The sequence below is a fragment of the Oncorhynchus mykiss genome, chromosome 11 (assembly GCF_013265735.2).
Source record: "Oncorhynchus mykiss isolate Arlee chromosome 11, USDA_OmykA_1.1, whole genome shotgun sequence".
NCBI lineage: Eukaryota > Metazoa > Chordata > Actinopteri > Salmoniformes > Salmonidae > Oncorhynchus > Oncorhynchus mykiss.
Window position 1 is genome coordinate 74783837 of NC_048575.1, and position 20832 is coordinate 74804668.

General features: G+C 44.9%; 1 protein-coding gene across 2 annotated transcripts in view; it reads right to left on the minus strand.

Annotated features, from left to right (window-relative positions):
• LOC110535115 (serine/threonine-protein kinase TAO3) overlaps positions 1-20832 on the minus strand; it is a 150409-nt gene that overhangs the window by 71958 nt on the left and 57619 nt on the right. For both annotated transcript variants that reach the window (XM_036936323.1, XM_036936324.1), the window contains exon 2: positions 18487-18579. The gene's annotated coding sequence lies outside the window, so the exon portion shown is untranslated. The remainder of the gene's footprint in view (positions 1-18486; positions 18580-20832) is intronic.

Here is a 20832-nt window from a genome sequence, read left to right on the forward strand (position 1 = left end):
ATCTGAATACACAGTTTACACCAGATAAAATAACAGAGAGAGAGAGGGGGAGAAGAGAATAGAGGTTGAGTGAGAGAGATGAGAAAGAGAAAAGAGAAATTAAGAGAATAAAGAGATGAACAGAGAGAGAGAGAGAGATGGGTCAGAGATAGATAGAAGGATAGAGGGTCGGAGATAGATAGAAGGATAGAGGGTCGGAGATAGATAGAAGGATAGAGGGTCGGAGATAGATAGAAGGATAGAGGGTCAGAGATAGATAGAAGGATAGAGGGTCAGAGATAGATAGAAGGATAGAGGGTCAGAGATAGATAGAGGAATAGAGGGTCAGAGATAGATAGAAGGATAGAGGGTCAGAGATAGATAGAAGGATAGAGGGTCGGAGATAGATAGAAGGATAGAGGGTCGGAGATAGATAGAAGGATAGAGGGTCGGAGATAGATAGAAGGATAGAGGGTCAGAGATAGAAGGATAGAGGGTCAGAGATAGGTAGAAGGATAGAGGGTCAGAGATAGATAGAAGGATAGAGGGTCAGAGATAGATAGAAGGATAGAGGGTCAGAGATAGATAGAAGGATAGAGGGTCAGAGATAGATAGAAGGATATAGGGTCAGAGATAGATAGAAGGATAGAGGGTCAGAGATAGATAGAAGAATAGAGGGTCAGAGATAGATAGAAGGATAGAGGGTCAGAGATAGATAGAAGGATAGAGGGTCGGAGATAGATAGAAGGATAGAGGGTCGGAGATAGATAGAAGGATAGAGGGTCAGAGATAGATAGAAGGATAGAGGGTCGGAGATAGATAGAAGGATAGAGGGTCAGAGATAGATAGAAGGATAGAGGGTCAGAGATAGATAGAAGGATAGAGGGTCAGAGATAGATAGAAGGATAGAGGGTCGGAGATAGATAGAAGGATAGAGGGTCAGAGATAGATAGAAGGATAGAGGGTCAGAGATAGATAGAAGGATAGAGGGTCGGAGATAGATAGAAGGATGGAGGGTCGGAGATAGATAGAAGGATGGAGGGTCGGAGATAGATAGAAGGATAGAGGGTCAGAGATAGATAGAAGGATAGAGGGTCAGAGATAGATAGAAGGATAGAGGGTCGGAGATAGATAGAAGGATGGAGGGTCGGAGATAGAAGGATGGAGGGTCGGAGATAGATAGAAGGATGGAGGGTCGGAGATAGAGATTTGCTTCCAAACACCCTAGATCTTCTGTCTGAGGACCAACTAGGTTCACCTAGCCACATAATAATACACACAGGCACAAATGACCTGAGAGCACAGCAGGAAAGGGTGGCCACAGCACTGAAGGGAGAGATTGAAAAGCTTATTCTACTTCCCCCAACGCACAAGTGGTTATCTCCACCCTGCTACCACGAAAAGACTTCCACCCTGCCACAATACAGCAGGTAATTTATTTTTTAATTTATACCTTTATTTAACCAGGTAGGCAAGTTGAGAACAAGATCTCATTTACAATTGCGACCTGGCCAAGATAAAGCAAAGCAGTTCGACAGATACAACGACACAGAGTTACACATGGAGTAAAACAAACATACAGTCAATAATACAGTATAAACAAGTCTATATACAATGTGAGCAAATGAGGTGAGAAGGGAGGTAAAGGCAAAAAAGGCCATGGTGGCAAGGTAAATACAATATAGCAAGTAAAACACTGGAATGGTAAATTATATTATCTAGCGTGTCGTGCGTTGCATATAATCTGACTGAGCATACAAGTATACAAATATCTAAGTATCTGACTGAGCGGTGGTAGGCAGAAGCAGGCGCGTAAACATTCATTCAAACAGCACTTTTGTGCGTTTTGCCAGCAGCTCTTCGTTCTGCGTCAAGCATTGCGCTGTTTATGACTTCAAGCCTATCAACTCCCGAGATGAGGCTGGTGTAACCGAAGTGAAATGGCTAGCTAGTTAGCGCGCACTAATAGCGGTTCAAACGTCACTCGCTCTGAGCCTTCTAGTAGTTGTTCCCCTTGCTCTGCATGGGTAACGCTGCTTCGATGGTGGCTGTTGTCGTTGTGTTGCTGGTTCGAGCCCAGGGAGGAGCAAGGAGAGGGACGGAAGCTATACTGTTACACTGGCAATACTAAAGTGCCTATAAGAACATCCAATAGTCAAAGGTTAATGAAATACAAATGGTATAGAGGGAAATAGTCCTATAATTCCTATAATAACTACAACCTAAAACTTCTTACCTGGGAATATTGAAGACTGAGGTTAAAAGGAACCACAAGCTTTCATATGTTCTCATGGTCTGAGCAAGGAACTGAAACGTTAGCTTTCTTACATAGCACATATTGCACTTTTACTTTCTTCTCCAACACTTTGATTTTGGATTATTTAAACCAAATTGAACATGTTTCATTATTTCCTTGAGGCTAAATTGATTTTATTGATGTATTATATTAAGTTAAAAATAATAAACAAATAAAAGAAATCGGCTGATTAATCGGCATCGGCTTTTTTGGTCCTCCAATAATCGGTATCGGTATTGAAAAATCATAATCGGTCGACCTCTAATACAGACCACAGCACCCCCAGCCACATCCACACGCCCACCCCAACCAATCAGCACCCCCCCACGTCAACCATGCCCACACCCCATTTAGGCCCCCTCAGATCAGACCTATGCCCCTCCTGCCCACCCCATCCTCTGCAAAGAGGGCCTCAACATGGAAGTCACACATACGCCCAGGCAGTGAGCGGGCAAACAGGCCCAACCCCCACTCTCACACTCGCCCAAGCCAATGGCATGTACCAGATGCTCAGCAGGCTCTGCTCACACTTGCTGGCCTGAGGCCAAACCACACGACCAACAACATTGGACACTTCATGGAACACAAAGCCTTCACTATATCATCCTGGAATATCCAAAGTTTGAGGTCATCTGCCTTTGGCCTAAAGAGCAGGAACCTGGACTTCACCAAAGAAATCGGTAATACAGACATTGTCATCCTGCAAGAAACCTGGTATAGAGGAGACAGACCCACTGGTTGCCCTCTAGGTTACAGAGAGCTGGTTGTCCCAGCTCTCTGGGGGTATGCTAATTTGGTATAGAGCAGACCTAACTCACGCCATTAAATTAATCAAAACAGGAACATTTTACATTTGGCTAGAAATTCAAAAGGAAATGATCTTAACAGAGAAAAATGTCCTCCTGTGTGCTACCTATATCCCCTCACTAGAATCCCCATACTTTAATGAAGACAGCTTCTCCATCCTGGAGGGGGAAATCAATCCTTTCCAGGCCCAGGGACATGTACTAGTCTGTGGCAACCTAAATGCCAGAACCGGACAAGAACCTGACACCTTCAGCACACAGGGGGACAAACACCTGCCTGGAGATGACAGCATTCCCTCCCCCATATGACCCCTAGGCACAACTATGACAACCTAACCAACAAAAACGGGTCACAACTCCTGCAGCTCTGTCGCACACTGGGTATGTACATTGTCAAGGTACACTTATAGCTCATCTCTTGACAGTAGTACTGTAGACTACTTTTGTGACAAGGGGGCAGTATTTTCATTTTTGGAAAAATAACATACCCAAAGTAAACATGATATTTTGTTCGGGCAAGATGCTAGAATATGCATATAATTGACAGCTTAGGATAGAAAACACTCTAACGTTTCCAAAACTGTAAAAATATTGTCTGTGAGTATAACAGAACTGATATTGCAGGCGAAAGCCTGAGAAAAATCCAATCCGGAACTCTGCGTTCCAATGCGTCCCTATTGAGCAGTGAATGGGCTATCAACCAGATTACTTTTTCTACGTATTCCCCAAGGTGTCTACAGCATTGTGACGTAGTTTTACGCATTTATGTTGAAGAATACCCATAAGCGGCTACATTGTGTAAGTGGTCACCTGATGGCTCTCAGAGTGACTCTCGCGTAAAATACAGAGGTAGCCATTATTCCAATCGGTCCTACTGAAAAACCAATTGTCCCGGTGGATATATTACCGAATAGATATTTGAAAAACACCTTGAAGATTGATTATAAACAACGTTTGCCATGTTTCTGTCGATATTATGGAGCTAATTTGGAATATTTTTCGGCGTTTTCGTGACCGTAATTTCCGGTCGATTTCTCAGCCAAACGTGAAGAACAAACGGAGCTATTTCGCCTACAAAAATAATATTTTTGGAAAAAAGGAACATTGGCTATATAACTGGGAGTCTCGTGAGTGAAAACATCCGGAGCTCATCAAAGGTAAACTATTTAATTTGATTGCTTTTCTGATTTCCGTGACCAAGTTACCTGCTGCTAGCTGGACAAAATGCTATGCTAGGCTATCAATAAACTTACACAAATGCTTGTCTAGCTTTGGCTGTAAAGCATATTTTGAAAATCTGAGATGACAGGATGATTAACAAAAGGCTAAGCTGTGTCTTAGTATATTTCACTTGTGATTTTCATGAACAGGAATATTTTCTAGTAATATTTATGTCCGTTGCGTTATGCTAATTAGTGTCAGACGATGATTACGCTCCCGGATCCGGGATGGGGAGTCACTAGAGGTTAATTAATCACTGACCTCAACCCAGTCTCTCTCAGAGCGTTCACAGTCAGCCCACTGACACCCCTATCAGACCACAGCAAAATCACAATCTACTTGAACAGAGCAATACTCAATCATGAGGCATCAAAGCCAAAGGAACTGAGTAACATTAAGAAATGCTATAGACGGAAGGAATGCAGTTTGGAAACCTACCAACAAATTCAATCCCTTTTAGACAATTTCCTGGGCAAGGGATAGATAGAAGGATAGAGGATAGAGGGTCAGAGATAGATATATAGAAGGATAGTGGATAGGGGACAGATATATAGAAGGATAGCGGGTCAGAGATAGATAGAAGGATAGAGGTCAGGGATAGATAGAAGGATAGAGGGTCAGGGATAGATAGAAGGATAGAGGGTTGGGATAGATAGAAAGAAGGTTGGAGATAGAAAGAAGGATAGAGGGTTGGGATAGATAGAAAGAAGGTTGGAGATAGAAAGAAGGATAGAGGGTTGGGATAGATAGAAAGAAGGTTGGGATAGATAGAAAGAAGGTTGGAGGTAGAAAGAAGGATAGAGGGTTGGGATAGATAGAAAGAAGGTTGGAGATAGAAAGAAGGATAGAGGGTTGGGATAGATAGAAGGATAGAGGGTTGGAGATAGAAAGAAGGATAGAGGGTTGGGGATAGATAGAAGGATAGAGGGTTGGGATAGATAGAAAGAAGGTTGGAGATAGAAAGAAGGATATAGGGTTGGGATAGATAGAAAGAAGGTTGGAGATAGAAAGAAGGATAGAGGAGAGGGTCGGAGATAAAAATGGAGCAAATGAAGAGGTCACATGGCCTCTCTAGGGGCCCTTTGCTTCCATCTCTCTTCCCTCTTTTCTTGCCTCCCCCCTGCTCCCCCCTTCAGGAATGTATGATATGATGCAACTAGGCAACAACAGGTTGAAACTGTGCTGTTGGTCCTCACTACCCGCTTACACCATGTGTGTGTGTGCACGCGCATTTTGAAATAATTGCAGATCTATCTATGAATGACACTGTGCTGAGGGATGTGATTAGGTACGCGGCTTAGACAGATTAGGGAGTTAGTGCGTGGGTGTGTGTGTGTGTGTAAATCGAAGCATGTGTGCTCACGTGTGTGTGCGCGAGTGAGCACACATACATGCGTCCGTGCGAATGAGTTGAGCGAAGGCACACACGTCCTCACCTTTGCAATTGCACACAAACATACACTCCCGTCAAAAATATTGGTAAACAGACATGCTCTCACATATCCTCTTGCCCAAATACACACATTTCACCCACCAATATGGTGGTTTCTCACGCTGTGGGCTCCCTGAGGCCACTGCACTGCCATTACTAATTCATCTTCAAACGTGATGCTATGAAAGAAGACCATCAGGCTGCTGAATATTACATTCTACAGCTCTGCTCTGATACACACACGCGGAAACGTCTTCACGGGACCAAAAAGGTCCAAAATGGACCTGGGGCTTGATATGCATACATTGTTTTAAATGGAGACCCATATAGACCTGGTCAGAGTCAGACCGATCCGAGTGAGGGAAGCAGCAGAAAAGTAATTTTTTAAGCGACTTTACTAACCAGAGCTGATAAAGAGCGAGAGAAGAGATAGAGAGAGGCAGAGAGGCAGAGAGGCAGAGAGATAGAAGAGAGAGGTGCCGCTCTAGCAGGCGGGGGAGGGGCAGTACTGGGAGAGAGAGACGGAGAGCAGGGAAGAGGGAGGGAGAGACCACAACCAACCAACAAGCCAACTCTCGCTAGTAGACCAAGAGATGCTAGAACTAGGTTATTTATCGTCCACTATGATAGATGCTATAACTAGGTTATTTATCATCCACTATGACAGATGCTATAGCTAGGTTATTTATCATCCACTATGATAGATGCTATAGCTGGGTTATTTATCATCCACTATGATAGATGCTATAGCTAGGTTATTTATCATCCACTATGATAGATGTTATAGCTAGGTTATTTATCATCCACTATGACAGATGCTATAGCTAGGTTATTTATCATCCACTATGACAGATGCTATAGCTAGGTTATTTATCATCCACTTTGATAGATGCTATAGCTAGGTTATTTATCATCCATTATGATAGATGCTATAGCTAGGTTATGTATCATCCACTATGATAGATGCTATAGCTAGGTTATTTATCATCCACTATGATATATGCTATAGCTAGGTTATTTATCATCCATTATGATAGATGCTATAGCTAGGTTATTTATCATCCACTATGACAGATGCATGAAGACCTCTAACAAGCAGCACAGGGGTCAATGAACCCCTGATCAACTGAGTCAGCCCAGCATGAGAGTCACCGACTAGTGCTCGCTGCCCGCACTACAAAGACTCGATGCACGCAAGTACACGCACGCTCGCGAGTCAGACGATAATTATTTACATGAGACGACCGACAAGGCCCTCATCCCTGTCATTCGCAGGAGAAAAAGACGAAGGTATCAGAGACTGAGGTATCAGGGATGAAGGTCCGGGTGCCTTGTAAGGATCCAATGCCGAGATGGCAATCTACCGTTACCATCAGTCCTATTAGCCAACGTACAATCAATCCATAATAATAACAGACGAACTACGATCACATATATCCTACCAACGTGACATTAAAAACTGCATTATCTTACGTTTCACCGAGTCGTGGCTGACCGACGACATGAATTACATACAGCTGGCGTTAACATTAACTCAAACAGCACTTTCGTGCGTTTTGCCAGCAGCTCTTCGTTGTGCATCCAGCATTGCGCTGTTTATGACTTCAAGCCTATCAACTCCCGAGATGAGGCTGGTGTAACCGAAGTGAAATGGCTAGCTAGTTAGCGCGCACTAATAGCGGTTCAAACGTCACTCGCTCTGAGCCTTCTAGTAGTTGTTCCCCTTGCTCTGCATGGGTAACGCTGCTTCGATGGTGGCTGTTGTCGTTGTGTTGCTGGTTCGAGCCCATGGAGGAGCAAGGAGAGGGACGGAAGCTATACTGTTACACTGGCAATACTAAAGTGCCTATAAGAACATCCAATAGTCAAAGGTTAATGAAATACAAATGGTATAGAGGGAAATAGTCCTATAATTCCTATAATAACTACAACCTAAAACTTCTTAACTGGGAATATTGAAGACTCATGTTAAAAGGAACCACCAGCTTTCATATGTTCTCATGTTCTGAGCAAGGAACTGAAACGTTAGCTTTCTTACATGGCATATATTGCACTTTTACTTTCTTCTCCAACACTTTGTTTTTGCATTATTTAAACCAAATTGAACATGTTTCATTATTTACTTGAGGCTAAATAGATTTTATTGATGTATTATGTTAAGTTAAATAAGTGTTAATTCAGTATTGTTGTAATTGTCATTATTACAAATATTTTTTTATTTTATTTTTTTTTTATTATTTTTTTTTAAATCGGCCGATTAATCGGTATCGGCTCTTATGGTCCTCCAATAATCGGTATCGGCGTTGAAAAATCATAATCGGTCGACCTCTAATCTCTATTGCACTCAACACTGCCATTTCTCACCTGGACAAAAGGAACACCCATGTGTGAATGCTATTCATTGACTTCAGCTCAGTGTTCAACACCATAGTGCCCTCAAAGCTAATCACTAAGCTAAGGACCCTGGGACTAAACAACAACCTCCGCAACTGGATCCTGGACTTCCTGACGGGCCGCCCCCAGGTGGAAAGGGTAGGCAACAACACATCCTCCACACTGATCCTCAACACGGGGGCCCCTTCAGGGGTGCATGCTCAGTCCCCTCCGGTACTCCCTGTTCACTCATGACTGCATTGCCAGGAACGCTCCCAACACCATCATCAAGTTTTCTGATGACACAACAGTGACAACGATGAGACAGCCAATAGGGAGCAGGTCAGAGACCTGGACGTGTGGTGACAGGACAACAACCTCTCCCTCAACGTGATCAAGACAAAGGACAGGATTGTGGACTACAGGAAAAGGAGGATCGAGTACGCCCCCATTCTCATCGAGGGGGCTGCAGTGGAGCAGGTTGTAAGCTTCAATTTCCTTGGTGTCCACGCCCAAAAAATTGTCAAAGACTCCAGCCACCCTAGTCATAGACTGTTACCTCTGCTACTACATTTCCCCCCCCTTTTCATGGTATCCAATTGGTAGTAGTTACAGTCTTGTCTCTTCGCAGCAACTCCCATACGGACTCGGGAGAGGCGAAGGTCGAGAGCCTCAGTCAGTGAACTTATTTAGAATTTTTATTTTGTAATGTTTACTTTTTTTTCTTTTTTTTAACACTTAAAAATATATATATGTTTATTATTTTGTCTTTTTTTTATTTAGATTTTTAGAATTTGAATGTTTCTATTATTTTATTTATTTTAAAAAAAATTGGTTGAGGGCTTGTCAGTCAGCATTTCACTATGAAGTTTACACCTGTTGGTTGAGGGCTTGTCAGTCAGCATGTCACTATGAGGTTTACACCTGTTGGTTGAGGGCTTGTCAGTCAGCATTTCACTATGAAGTTTACACCTGTTGGTTGAGGGCTTGTCAGTCAGCATTTCACTATGAAGTTTACACCTGTTGGTTGAGGGCTTGTCAGTCAGCATTTCACTATGAAGTTTACACCTGTTGGTTGAGGGCTTGTCAGTCAGCATTTCACTATGAAGTTTACACCTGTTGGTTGAGGGCTTGTCAGTCAGCATTTCACTATGAAGTTTACACCTGTTGGTTGAGGGCTTGTCAGTCAGCATTTCACTATGAGGTTTACACCTGTTGGTTGAGGGCTTGTCAGTCAGCATTTCACTATGAAGTTTACACCTGTTGGTTGAGGGCTTGTCAGTCAGCATTTCACTATGAGGTTTACACCTGTTGGTTGAGGGCTTGTCAGTCAGCATGTCACTATGAGGTTTACACCTGTTGGTTGAGGGCTTGTCAGTCAGCATTTCACTATGAAGTTTACACCTGTTGGTTGAGGGCTTGTCAGTCAGCATTTCACTATGAAATTTACACCTGTTGGTTGAGGGCTTGTCAGTCAGCATTTCACTATGAAGTTTACACCTGTTGGTTGAGGGCCTCCGAAAAAGAACCCAACCTCGCCGCACTGCTTCTTGACACAATGCACATCCAACCCGGAAGCCAGCTGCACCAATGTGTCGGAGGAAACACCGTACACCTGGCGACCTGGTCAGCGTGCACTGCGCCCGGCCCAACACAGGAGTCGCTAGTGAGTGATGATCATTTAAATGTGAGTTTACACCTGTTGGTTGAGGGCTTGTCAGTCAGCATTTCACTATGAGGTTTACACCTGTTGGTTGAGGGCTTGTCATTCAGCATTTCACTGGAAGGTCTATATAATAGTCCTATAACCTAGCTCACTACAGTAAGACAGACCGTTCCTCATTACGTAGTCCTATATAACCTAGCTCACTACAGTAAGACAGACCGTTCCTCATTACGTAGTCCTATATAACCTAGCTCACTACAGTAAGACAGACTGTTCCTCATCATGACGTAGTCCTATAACCTAGCTCACTACAGTAAGACAGACCGTTCCTCATCATGACGTAGTCCTATAACCTAGCTCACTACAGTAAGACAGACCGTTCCTCATTACGTAGTCCTATAACCTAGCTCACTACAGTAAGACAGACCGTTCCTCATTACGTAGTCCTATATAACCTAGCTCACTACAGTAAGACAGACCGTTCCTCATTACGTAGACCTATAACCTAGCTCACTACAGTAAGACAGACCGTTCCTCATTACGTAGTCCTATAACCTAGCTCACTACAGTAAGGAAGACCGTTCCTCATTACGTAGTCCTATAACCTAGCTCACTACAGTAAGACAGACCGTTCCACATCATGACATAGTTCTATAACCTAGCTCACTACAGTAAGACAGACCGTTCCTCATTACGTGGACCTATAACCAAGCTCACTACAGTAAGACAGACCGTTCCTCATTACGTAGTCCTATAACCTAGCTTACTACAGTAAGGAAGACCGTACCTCATTACGTAGTCCTATAACCTAGCTCACTACAGTAAGACAGACCGTTCCTCATTACGTAGTCCTATAACCTAGCTCACTACAGTAAGACAGACCGTTCCTCATTACGTAGTCCTATAACCTAGCTCACTACAGTAAGACAGACCGTTCCTCATCAGAGAGTCACTGCTCCATCACGTGTGCGCCAGACAGACACAAAGGGACTTTAGGGACTTCCAACAACATTATCTTTCATCATGCTTGGTCCAGTTGTATTCGATTTTGTGCTATAGCCCAACTGTCGTTTGGCCAATATCGAATATCACAATGTTTTATGTGTATATAGTCACAATAGGACAATGGTTGACATCGCTCAAACCTAACCAATACAAATCTGCCAAATTGTGCATAATGTATGGTTGTTGGGAAGGACAGAGGGACAGAGAGAGATAATTAGATAATGATCCTTTCACTTTATATTACTAGCATGATATTACAGAGTAGGATTAGTGCTTTTGATATTACACTGTGGTATTCAATCCCATAGAGAATCACTGCACTTCAGCAAAGCCTTACTAATCAAGACGGAGAGCCTGGGTGCAGTAATAATGCTTCACATCCCCACTGTGGAGTATTCGTGTACTTTACAGTATTAATAACACACGTTAACACATGGTCATTTCGTCTCATATGGATGTGAATGGGTGATTTGTGTTGATTCAATTGTAATGAACATGAACTATAGGACATAGAAGTATGCCTGTGAGGGGGAATTCAGCAGTAGAGATGAAAGTGATTCGTGAGATGTATTCTCTCACCGCGCTGAAACATGGGTTATACGCATGCGCACACGGACAGACACACATACAGTAGAGTTCGGAATCAACCACCCCCTCTTCCCTTCGGTAACCCCCTCCCTCACCCTCCAACACTAAAACCCAGCCCTCCCTCCATCCATCTGAAATCCCAGCCCTCCCTCCTACAGTAAAACCCAGCCCTCCCTCCTACAGTAAAACCCAGCCCTCCCACTTACAGTAAAACTCAGCCCTCCCTCCTACAATAAAACCCAGCCCTCCCTCCATCCATCTGAAAACCCAGCCCTCCCTCCTACAGTAAAACCCAGCCCTCCCTCTATCCATCTGAAAACCCAGCCCTCCCTCCTACAGTAAAACCCAGCCCTCCCTCCTACAGTAAAACTCAGCCCTCCCTCCTACAGTAAAACTCAGCCCTCCCTCCTACAGTAAAACTCAGCCCTCCCTCCTACAGTAAAACTCAGCCCTCCCTCCTACAGTAAAACTCAGCCCTCCCTCCTACAGTAAAACCCAGACCTCCCTCCTACAATAAAACTCAGCCCTCCCTCCTACAATAAAACCCAGCCCTCCCTCCATCCATCTGAAAACCCAGCCCTCCCTCCATCCATCTGAAAACCCAGTCCTCCCTCCTACAGTAAAACCCAGACTTCCCTCATACAGTAAAACCCAGCCCTCCCTCCATTCATCTGAAAACCCAGCCCTCCCTCCTACAGTAAAACCCAGCCCTCCCTCCTACAGTAAAATCCAGCCCTCCCTCCATCAGTAAAACCCAGCCCTCCCTCCTACAGTAAAACCCAGCCCTCCCTCCTACAGTAAAACCCAGCCCTCCCTCCTACAGTAAAACCCAGCCCTCCCTCCTACAGTAAAACCCAGCCCTGCCTCCTACAGTAAAACCCAGCCCTGCCTCCTACAGTAAAACCCAGCCCTCTGTCATGACTGTCCTGATCAGGTCAGGTTACAGGAAACCACAACCCTACAGATTATCTCTCACCCCCAACAGAGGAAGAGAGATCTAGGGTCTGAAGATGTGGGGGTTTTATGACCCCTCATGCCCCTGGTAAATCTTAGGCCACACAACATTCCTGTTACTATGGAGAACCAGCCTCAGAACATTAAACATGAAATAAAGGGACTTTGGAACAATGGTTTCTGTCAGCCACAATGGTGGTCATGACGATAGATGGAATATGAAAATGTATGTCATTTTTGTTTTGTTATTAAAGGTTAATAGATGACGTTATAACGAAAACATTGTAACATTAAGAGTTTTCCCTGTATATGTTTAATGTTTATACATTGTACGTTGTGTGGAAAATGTCCAAATCAAAGAGAATGTTTTGGTAAAGATGAAATGTGAAGTTAGTTGTCTAAAATTGGATTTGAGTAAAATCTAGACCTTGCCCATAACTTGGTACGCCCAGAGAATTGCCCTAAAGGCAGTTACGGCCACTTCTGACCCGAGGATATAAAACCTGTAAGTACAGAATTAACATATGAGACTACGTGACCCAAGCTGCAGCCGAGGTCTAAAAAGTCAACGAACCCAAAACGCAACACAAGTTTGAAGACAAAGAAATATGTTTCTACCCAAGCTACTGGTGAGTAGCTGTGTCTAAGATGGTGAATTCAAGTCGAACCACCTAGCCTCCACTCCCCATCGAATCGTGGTATCTACACTGTTTCATTCCTACGCTGTGAGCTCTGAGCTACAGAGCTGTCTGTCCTCATAAGAGCCCTTCCAGAGCAAGGGCGAGGGAACAGACTCCTAAGCCAAAAGGACACTGACATCGTGAGGACAGCCAAAGAATTGCGCCGGAGAAGTGCGTCATTGAGCAGCCTGAACGGTCCACGCTGAGAATCCACGGAGACCTTCCCCACATAATTACATCATTATATTCTGACCCATAAGAGCGGCAGTTTGGGGCAAGGCTAGGGTTAGAATAGCATAGCTGACAAATTCACCCAAATGTATATTTCTCTCGTGTACTTTCTCTTTTAAATCCCCATTTTGGGTAACAAGCGCCATAGTGTGTTGGCCCGTTGCACTAAGTTTTATTCAATAGCCTAGAATGTGTTTTTGTGTATGTGTATCTTTTACCATCATTTTAGCTTTCTAGTAAATAAATACTCAAGAGCTCTGGTCTGGCAGCAGCTAGCTAGCTACAGTACTGTCACATCTACAAGAGCTCTGGTCTGGCAGCAGCTAGCTAGCTACAGTACTGTCACATCTACAAGAGCTTTGGTCTGGCAGCAGCTAGCTAGCTTCAGTACTGTCACATCTACAAGAGCTCTGGTCTGGCAGCAGCTAGCTAGCTACAGTACTGTCACATCTACAAGAGCTCTGGTCTGGCAGCAGCTAGCTAGCTTCAGTACTGTCACATCTACAAGAGCTCTGGTCTGGCAGCAGCTAGCTAGCTACAGTACTGTCACATCTACAAGAGCTCTGGTCTGGCAGCAGCTAGCTAGCTACAGTACTGTCACATCTACAAGAGCTCTGGTCTGGCAGCAGCTAGCTAGCTACAGTACTGTCACATCTACAAGAATCACATCCTGTTTACAGTAAGGCACTGAAGTTAAACTGCTAAAAATGTGGCAAAACATCTAACTTCAGGTCCTGAATAGAGAGCATTACTTTTGGGGCAAACCTAAGTCCAACAACACATCACAGAGCCACACTTTTCATATTTTCAAGCATTGTGGTGGCTGCATCATGTCATGGGTATGCATCATGCTATGGGTATGCTTGTTATCAACAAGGATTAGTGAAGTCTGGCACCTAGCTCCAGTCTGGCCATGCTGTCAGTGGCAAGACAACAAAATAACATGTTGTGAAGTGAACATCCATCCAACCAGACAACAGCCAAAAGAAAAGAGACTCATTATTCATCCAATGACCGCTGAGCTCTTCCAAGATAACTACTTCCTCTTTCTCCAAATTATTTCCTCCTCTCCTCTAAATAACACAGGCCTCACATCTCTCTCTCTCCTCTAGATAACACAGGCCTCACATCTCTCTCCTCAAGATAACACAATCCTCACATCTCTCTCTCTCTCCTCTAAATAAAACAGGCCTCACATCTCTCTCTCTCCTCTAGATAACACAGGCCTCACATCTCTCTCTCTCCTCTAGATAGCACAGGCCTCACATCTCTCTCTCTCCTCTAGATAACACAGGCCTCACATCTCTCTCTCCTCTAGATAACACAGGCCTCACATCTCTCTCTCTAGATAACACAGGCCTCACATCTCTCTCTCTAGATAACACAGGCCTCACATCTCTCTCTCCTCTAGATAACACAGGCCTCACATCTCTCTCTCTAGATAACAGGCCTCACATCTCTCACTCCTCTAGATAACACAGGCCTCACATCTCTCTCTCCTCTAGATAACACAGGCCTCACATCTCTCTCTCCTCTAGATAACACAGGCCTCACATCTCTCTCTCTAGATAACACAGGCCTCACATCTCTCTCTCCTCTAGATAACACAGGCCTCACATCTCTCTCTAGATAACACAGGCCTCACATCGCTCTCTCTCTCTAGATAACACAGGCCTCACATCTCTCTCTCTCTAGATAACACAGGCCTCATGTCTCTCTCTCTCTCCTCTAGATAACACAAGCCTCACATCTCTCTCTCTCCTCTAGATATCACAAGCCTCACATCTCTCTCTCTCTTCTCTAGATAACACAAGCCTCACATCTCTCTCTTCTAGATATCATAGGTCTCATATCAATTCAATTCAATGGGCTTTTCGGCATTGGAAACATTGCCAAAGCAAGTGAAATAGATAAACAGAAGTGAAATAAACAATAAAAAGTAAACATGACAATCACAGGTTTCAAAGGAATAGACACATCTCAAATGCCATATTATGGCTATTTACTGTACAGTGTTATAACAATGTGCAAATAGTCAAAGTACAAAAGGGAAGAAAAAAATATGGGTTGTATTTACAATGTTTGTTCTTCACTGGTTGTGAATCTTGCTGCTGTGATTGTACACTGTGGTATTTCACCCAGTAGATATAGGAACTAAGATTGGTGTGGTACGAACTCATTGGTGGGACCCGGGTCCGTGCAGCTCCCGGATTATGTGACGTTCAGAACGAGACTGTAGAGGTAACTGATTAATTAGCGGCTATTGTAAAATCGATATTCTGATATTCTGAGAGTTAATTTGGGAAATAGAAACTCAATAAAACTAATTTTCCCATGGTGCCCCAGGATAATGAGTTAATAATTGCTTGATTCAGTTAATCACGCAATTAGAAACCTTTAATCATTCGATGAGCAACAGTCCCTAATACAACGTCACGACACCTCCCTCCTACAGTAAAACCCAGCCCTCCCTCCATCAGTAAAACCCAGCCCTCCCTTCTACATTTAAACCCAGCCCTCCCTCCATCAGTAAAACCCAGCCCTCACTTCTACAGTAAAACCCCGCCCTCCCTCCTACAGTAAAACCCATCCCTCCCTCCTACAGTAAAACCCAGCACTCCTTCCTACAGTAAAACCCAGCCCTCCCTCCTACAGTAAAACCCAGCCCTCCCTCCTACAGTAAAAGCCAGCCCTCCCTCCTACAGTAAAACCCAGCCGTCCCTCCTACAGTAAAACCCAGCCCTCCCTCCTACAGTAAAACCCAGCCCTCCCTCCAACAGTAAAAGCCAGCCCTCCCTCCTACAGTAAAACCCAGCCCTCCCTCCTACAGTAAAACCCAGCCCTCCCTCCTACAGTAAAACCCAGCACTCCCTCCTACAGTAAAACCCAGCCTTCCCTCCTACAGTAAAACCCGGCGCTCCCTCATGCAGTAAAACCCAGACTTCCCTCCTACAGTAAAATCCAGCCCTCCCTCCTACAGTAAAACCCAGCCCTCCCTCTCTCCATCCATCCATGTGAAAACGTGGCCCTCTATCCATCCATCCATTTGAAAACGCGGCCCTCTATTCATCGTTCCATGCGAAAACCCGGCCCTCCCTCCCTCTGAAAACTCGGCCCTCCCTCCCTCTGAAAACCCGGAACTACACCCTACCAAAAATATTGTCTGCCCCCCCCCCAGCCTTGGCTATGGGCTCCCCAACTCTCTGAGCTCTCTCTGCTGTATGACTCAACAGCCAGCTTTGCTCCTGGCGTTCTGTGTGTATGTGCTTCTCTTCTCCCAGTGAAGTTTAATCCTGAGCGATTGCTCTACAAAGGCAGCAGCAGCATCATCATGCCGGCTTGAGTATGTAGAGCAGCAAGAAAGGAGCAACCACTACCAACCATTAGGGCTCAACACAACAGCCATTAGGGCTCAACACACCAACCATTAGGGATCAACACACCAGCCATTAGGGCTCAACACACCAGCCATTAGGGGCTCCAACTAACCAGCCATTAGGGGCTCCAACACGCCAACAATTAGGGGCTCCAACACACCAACCACTAGGACTAAACATACCAACCATTAGGGGCTCCAACTCACAACCCATTAGGGGCTCCAACACGCCAACCATTAGGGACTCCAACACACCAACCATTAGGGCTCCAACCATTAGGGCTCCAACACACCAACCATTAGGGGCTCCAACACACCAACCATTAGGGGCTCCAACCATTAGGGCTCCAACAAGCCAACCATTATGGCTCCAACAAGCCAACCATTAGGGGCTCCAACACACCAACCATTAGGGGCTCCAACACGCCAACCATTAGGGGCTCCAACACGCCAACCATTAGGGGCTCCAACACGCCAACCATTAGGGGCTCCAACACGCCAACCATTAGGGGCTCCAACACACCAACCATTAGGGGCTCCAACACACCAACCATTAGGGGCTCCAACACGCCAACCATTAGGGGCTCCAACACGCCAACCATTAGGGGCTCCAACACAACAACCAATAGGGCTCAACACACCAACCATTAAGGACTCCAACACACCAACCATTAGGGGCTCCAACACACCAACCATTAGGGCTCAACACACCAATCATTAGGGGCACCAACACACCAACCATTAGGGGCTCCAACACACCAACCATTAGGGGCTCCAACACACCAACCATTAGGGGCTCCAACACACCAACCATTAGGGGCTCCGACACAGCAACCAATAGGGGCTCCGACACACCAACCATTAGGGCCTCCGACACACCAACCATTAGGGCTCAACACACCAAACATTAGGGGCACCAACACACCAACCATTAGGGTCTCCAACACACCAACCATTAGGGGCTCCAACACACCAACCAATAGGGCTCCAACACACCAACCAATAGGGCTCAATACGCCAACCATTAGGGGCTCCAACACGTCAACAATTAGGGGCTCTAACACACCAACCATTAGGGGCTCCAACACACCAACCATTAGGGGCTCCAACACACCAACCAATAGGGGCTCCGACACACCAACCATTAGGGCCTCCGACACACCAACCATTAGGGCTCAACACACCAAACATTAGGGGCACCAACACACCAAACATTAGGGGCACCAACACACCAACCATTAGGGTCTCCAACACACCAACCATTAGGGGTTCCAACACACCAACCAATAGGGCTCCAACACATCAACCAATAGGGATCAATACGCCAACCATTAGGGGCTCCAACACGTCAACCATTAGGGGCTCTAACACACCAACCATTAGGGGCTCTAACACGCCAACCATTAGGGCTCCAACACACCAACCATTAGGGCTCCAACACACCAAACATTAGGGGCACCAACACACCAAACATTAGGGGCTCCAACACGCCAAACATTAGGGGCTCAACACACCAACCATTAGGGCTCAACCATTAGGGCTCAGTATAATGACTAGATGTTGTCTGTAACATGTATGGTTCACACATCATAGGGTCCTACAGTATAATGGCTCCAATATGTTGTCTGTATCATGTACGGTTCACAAATCATAGGGTCTTACAGTATAATGACTAGATGTTGTTTGTATCATGGACGGTTCACAGATCGTCAGGAAGCAGGTACAGGTCCAAAAGGGCCACTTTCATTATGATTTTTAAATGAAGTGAGAATTCCCAGAACAATCTGGGATACCAAAAATATTTTGGGGTAATGCCGAAGTGGAATCGCCCCTGTACAGTAGCTGTCTGCTAGTGCCGAACGACCACATGCATCATTACCTTAGTGTGTGATGGAGTTCTGCTTTTCTCTAGGCCAAGAGCGGGTCTATAGTCCACTCAGCTGCTTCATGGCTGGGACAGATGGAGAAAAACCTGAGGAAACAGAGGAAAGAGCATACTTACATAAATAACTCAAGTATAGAAAACTTCAGCATGACACAACTGAACAAAACTGGTCTGGTCTGGCAGCAGCTAGCTAGCTACAGTACTGTCACATCTACAAGAGCTCTGGTCTGGCAGCAGCTAGCTAGCTACAGTACTGTCACATCTACAAGAGCTCTGGTCTGGCAGCAGCTAGCTAGCTACAGTACTGTCACATCTACAAGAGCTCTGGTCTGGCAGCAGCTAGCTAGCTACAGTACTGTCACATCTACAAGAGCTCTGGTCTGGCAGCAGCTAGCTAGCTTCAGTACTGTCACATCTACAAGAGCTTTGGTCTGGCAGCAGCTAGCTAGCTACAGTACTGTCACATCTACAAGAGCTCTGGTCTGGCAGCAGCTAGCTAGCTACAGTACTGTCACATCTACAAGAGCTCTGGTCTGGCAGCAGCTAGCTAGCTTCAGTACTGTCACATCTACAAGAGCTTTGGTCTGGCAGCAGCTAGCTAGCTACAGTACTGTCACATCTACAAGAATCACATCCTGTTTACAGTAAGGCACTGAAGTTAAACTGCTAAAAATGTGGCAAAACATCTAACTTCAGGTCCTGAATAGAGAGCATTACTTTTGGGGCAAACCTAAGTCCAACAACACATCACAGAGCCACACTTTTCATATTTTCAAGCATTGTGGTGGCTGCATCATGTCATGGGTATGCATCATGCTATGGGTATGCTTGTTATCAACAAGGATTAGTGAAGTCTGGCACCTAGCTCCAGTCTGGCCATGCTGTCAGTGGCAAGACAACAAAATAACATGTTGTGAAGTGAACATCCATCCAACCAGACAACAGCCAAAAGAAAAGAGACTCATTATTCATCCAATGACCGCTGAGCTCTTCCAAGATAACTACTTCCTCTTTCTCCAAATTATTTCCTCCTCTCCTCTAAATAACACAGGCCTCACATCTCTCTCTCTCTCTCTCTAGATAACACAGGCCTCACATCTCTCTCCTCAAGATAACACAATCCTCACATCTCTCTCTCTCTCCTCTAAATAAAACAGGCCTCACATCTCTCTCTCTCCTCTAGATAACACAGGCCTCACATCTCTCTCTCTCCTCTAGATAACACAGGCCTCACATCTCTCTCTCCTCTAGATAACACATGCCCCACATCTCTCTCTCTAGATAACACAGGCCTCACATCTCTCTCTCCTCTAGATAACACAGGCCTCACATCTCTCTCTCTAGATAACACAGGCCTCACATCTCTCTCTCCTCTAGATAACACAGGCCTCACATCTCTCTCTCTAGATAACAGGCCTCACATCTCTCACTCCTCTAGATAACACAGGCCTCACATCTCTCTCTCCTCTAGATAACACAGGCCTCACATCTCTCTATCCTCTAGATAACACAGGCCTCACATCTCTCTCTCCTCTAGATAACACAGGCCTCACATATCTCTCTCCTCTAGATAACACAGGCCTCACATCTCTCTCTACTCTAGATAACACAGGCCTCACATCTCTCTCTCCTCTAGATAACAAAGGCCTCACATCTCTCTCTAGATAACACAGGCCTCACATCGCTCTCTCTCTAGATAACACAGGCCTCACATCTCTCTCTCTCTCCTCTAGATAACACAAGCCTCACATCTCTCTCTCTCCTCTAGATAACACAAGCCTCACATCTCTCTATCTCTTCTCTAGATAACACAAGCCTCACATCTCTCTCTTCTAGATATCATAGGTCTCATATCAATTCAATTCAAAGGGCTTTTCGACATTGGTAACATTGCCAAAGCAAGTGAAATAGATAAACAGAAGTGAAATAAACAATAAAAAGTAAACATGACAATCACAGGTTTCAAAGGAATAGACACATCTCAAATGCCATATTATGGCTATTTACTGTACAGTGTTATAACAATGTGCAAATAGTCAAAGTACAAAAGGGAAGAAAACAATATGGGTTGTATTTACAATGTTTGTTCTTCACTGGTTGTGAATCTTGCTGCTGTGATTGTACACTGTGGTATTTCACCCAGTAGATATAGGAGTTCAGAAAAATCCTCCCTCTAGATACCACAGGCCTCAGATCAGGTATAACAAGCCACAGTTTGAATAATAAAGGACAAAAAGAGGACCTAAATGTATTTTGCTTCTTGTGAGTGTCGCTACATGATTTATAACTGAAAGTGACGCAGAAAGCAGGAGCCTTGGGAAAGTTGAGCTCTCAAGTCTT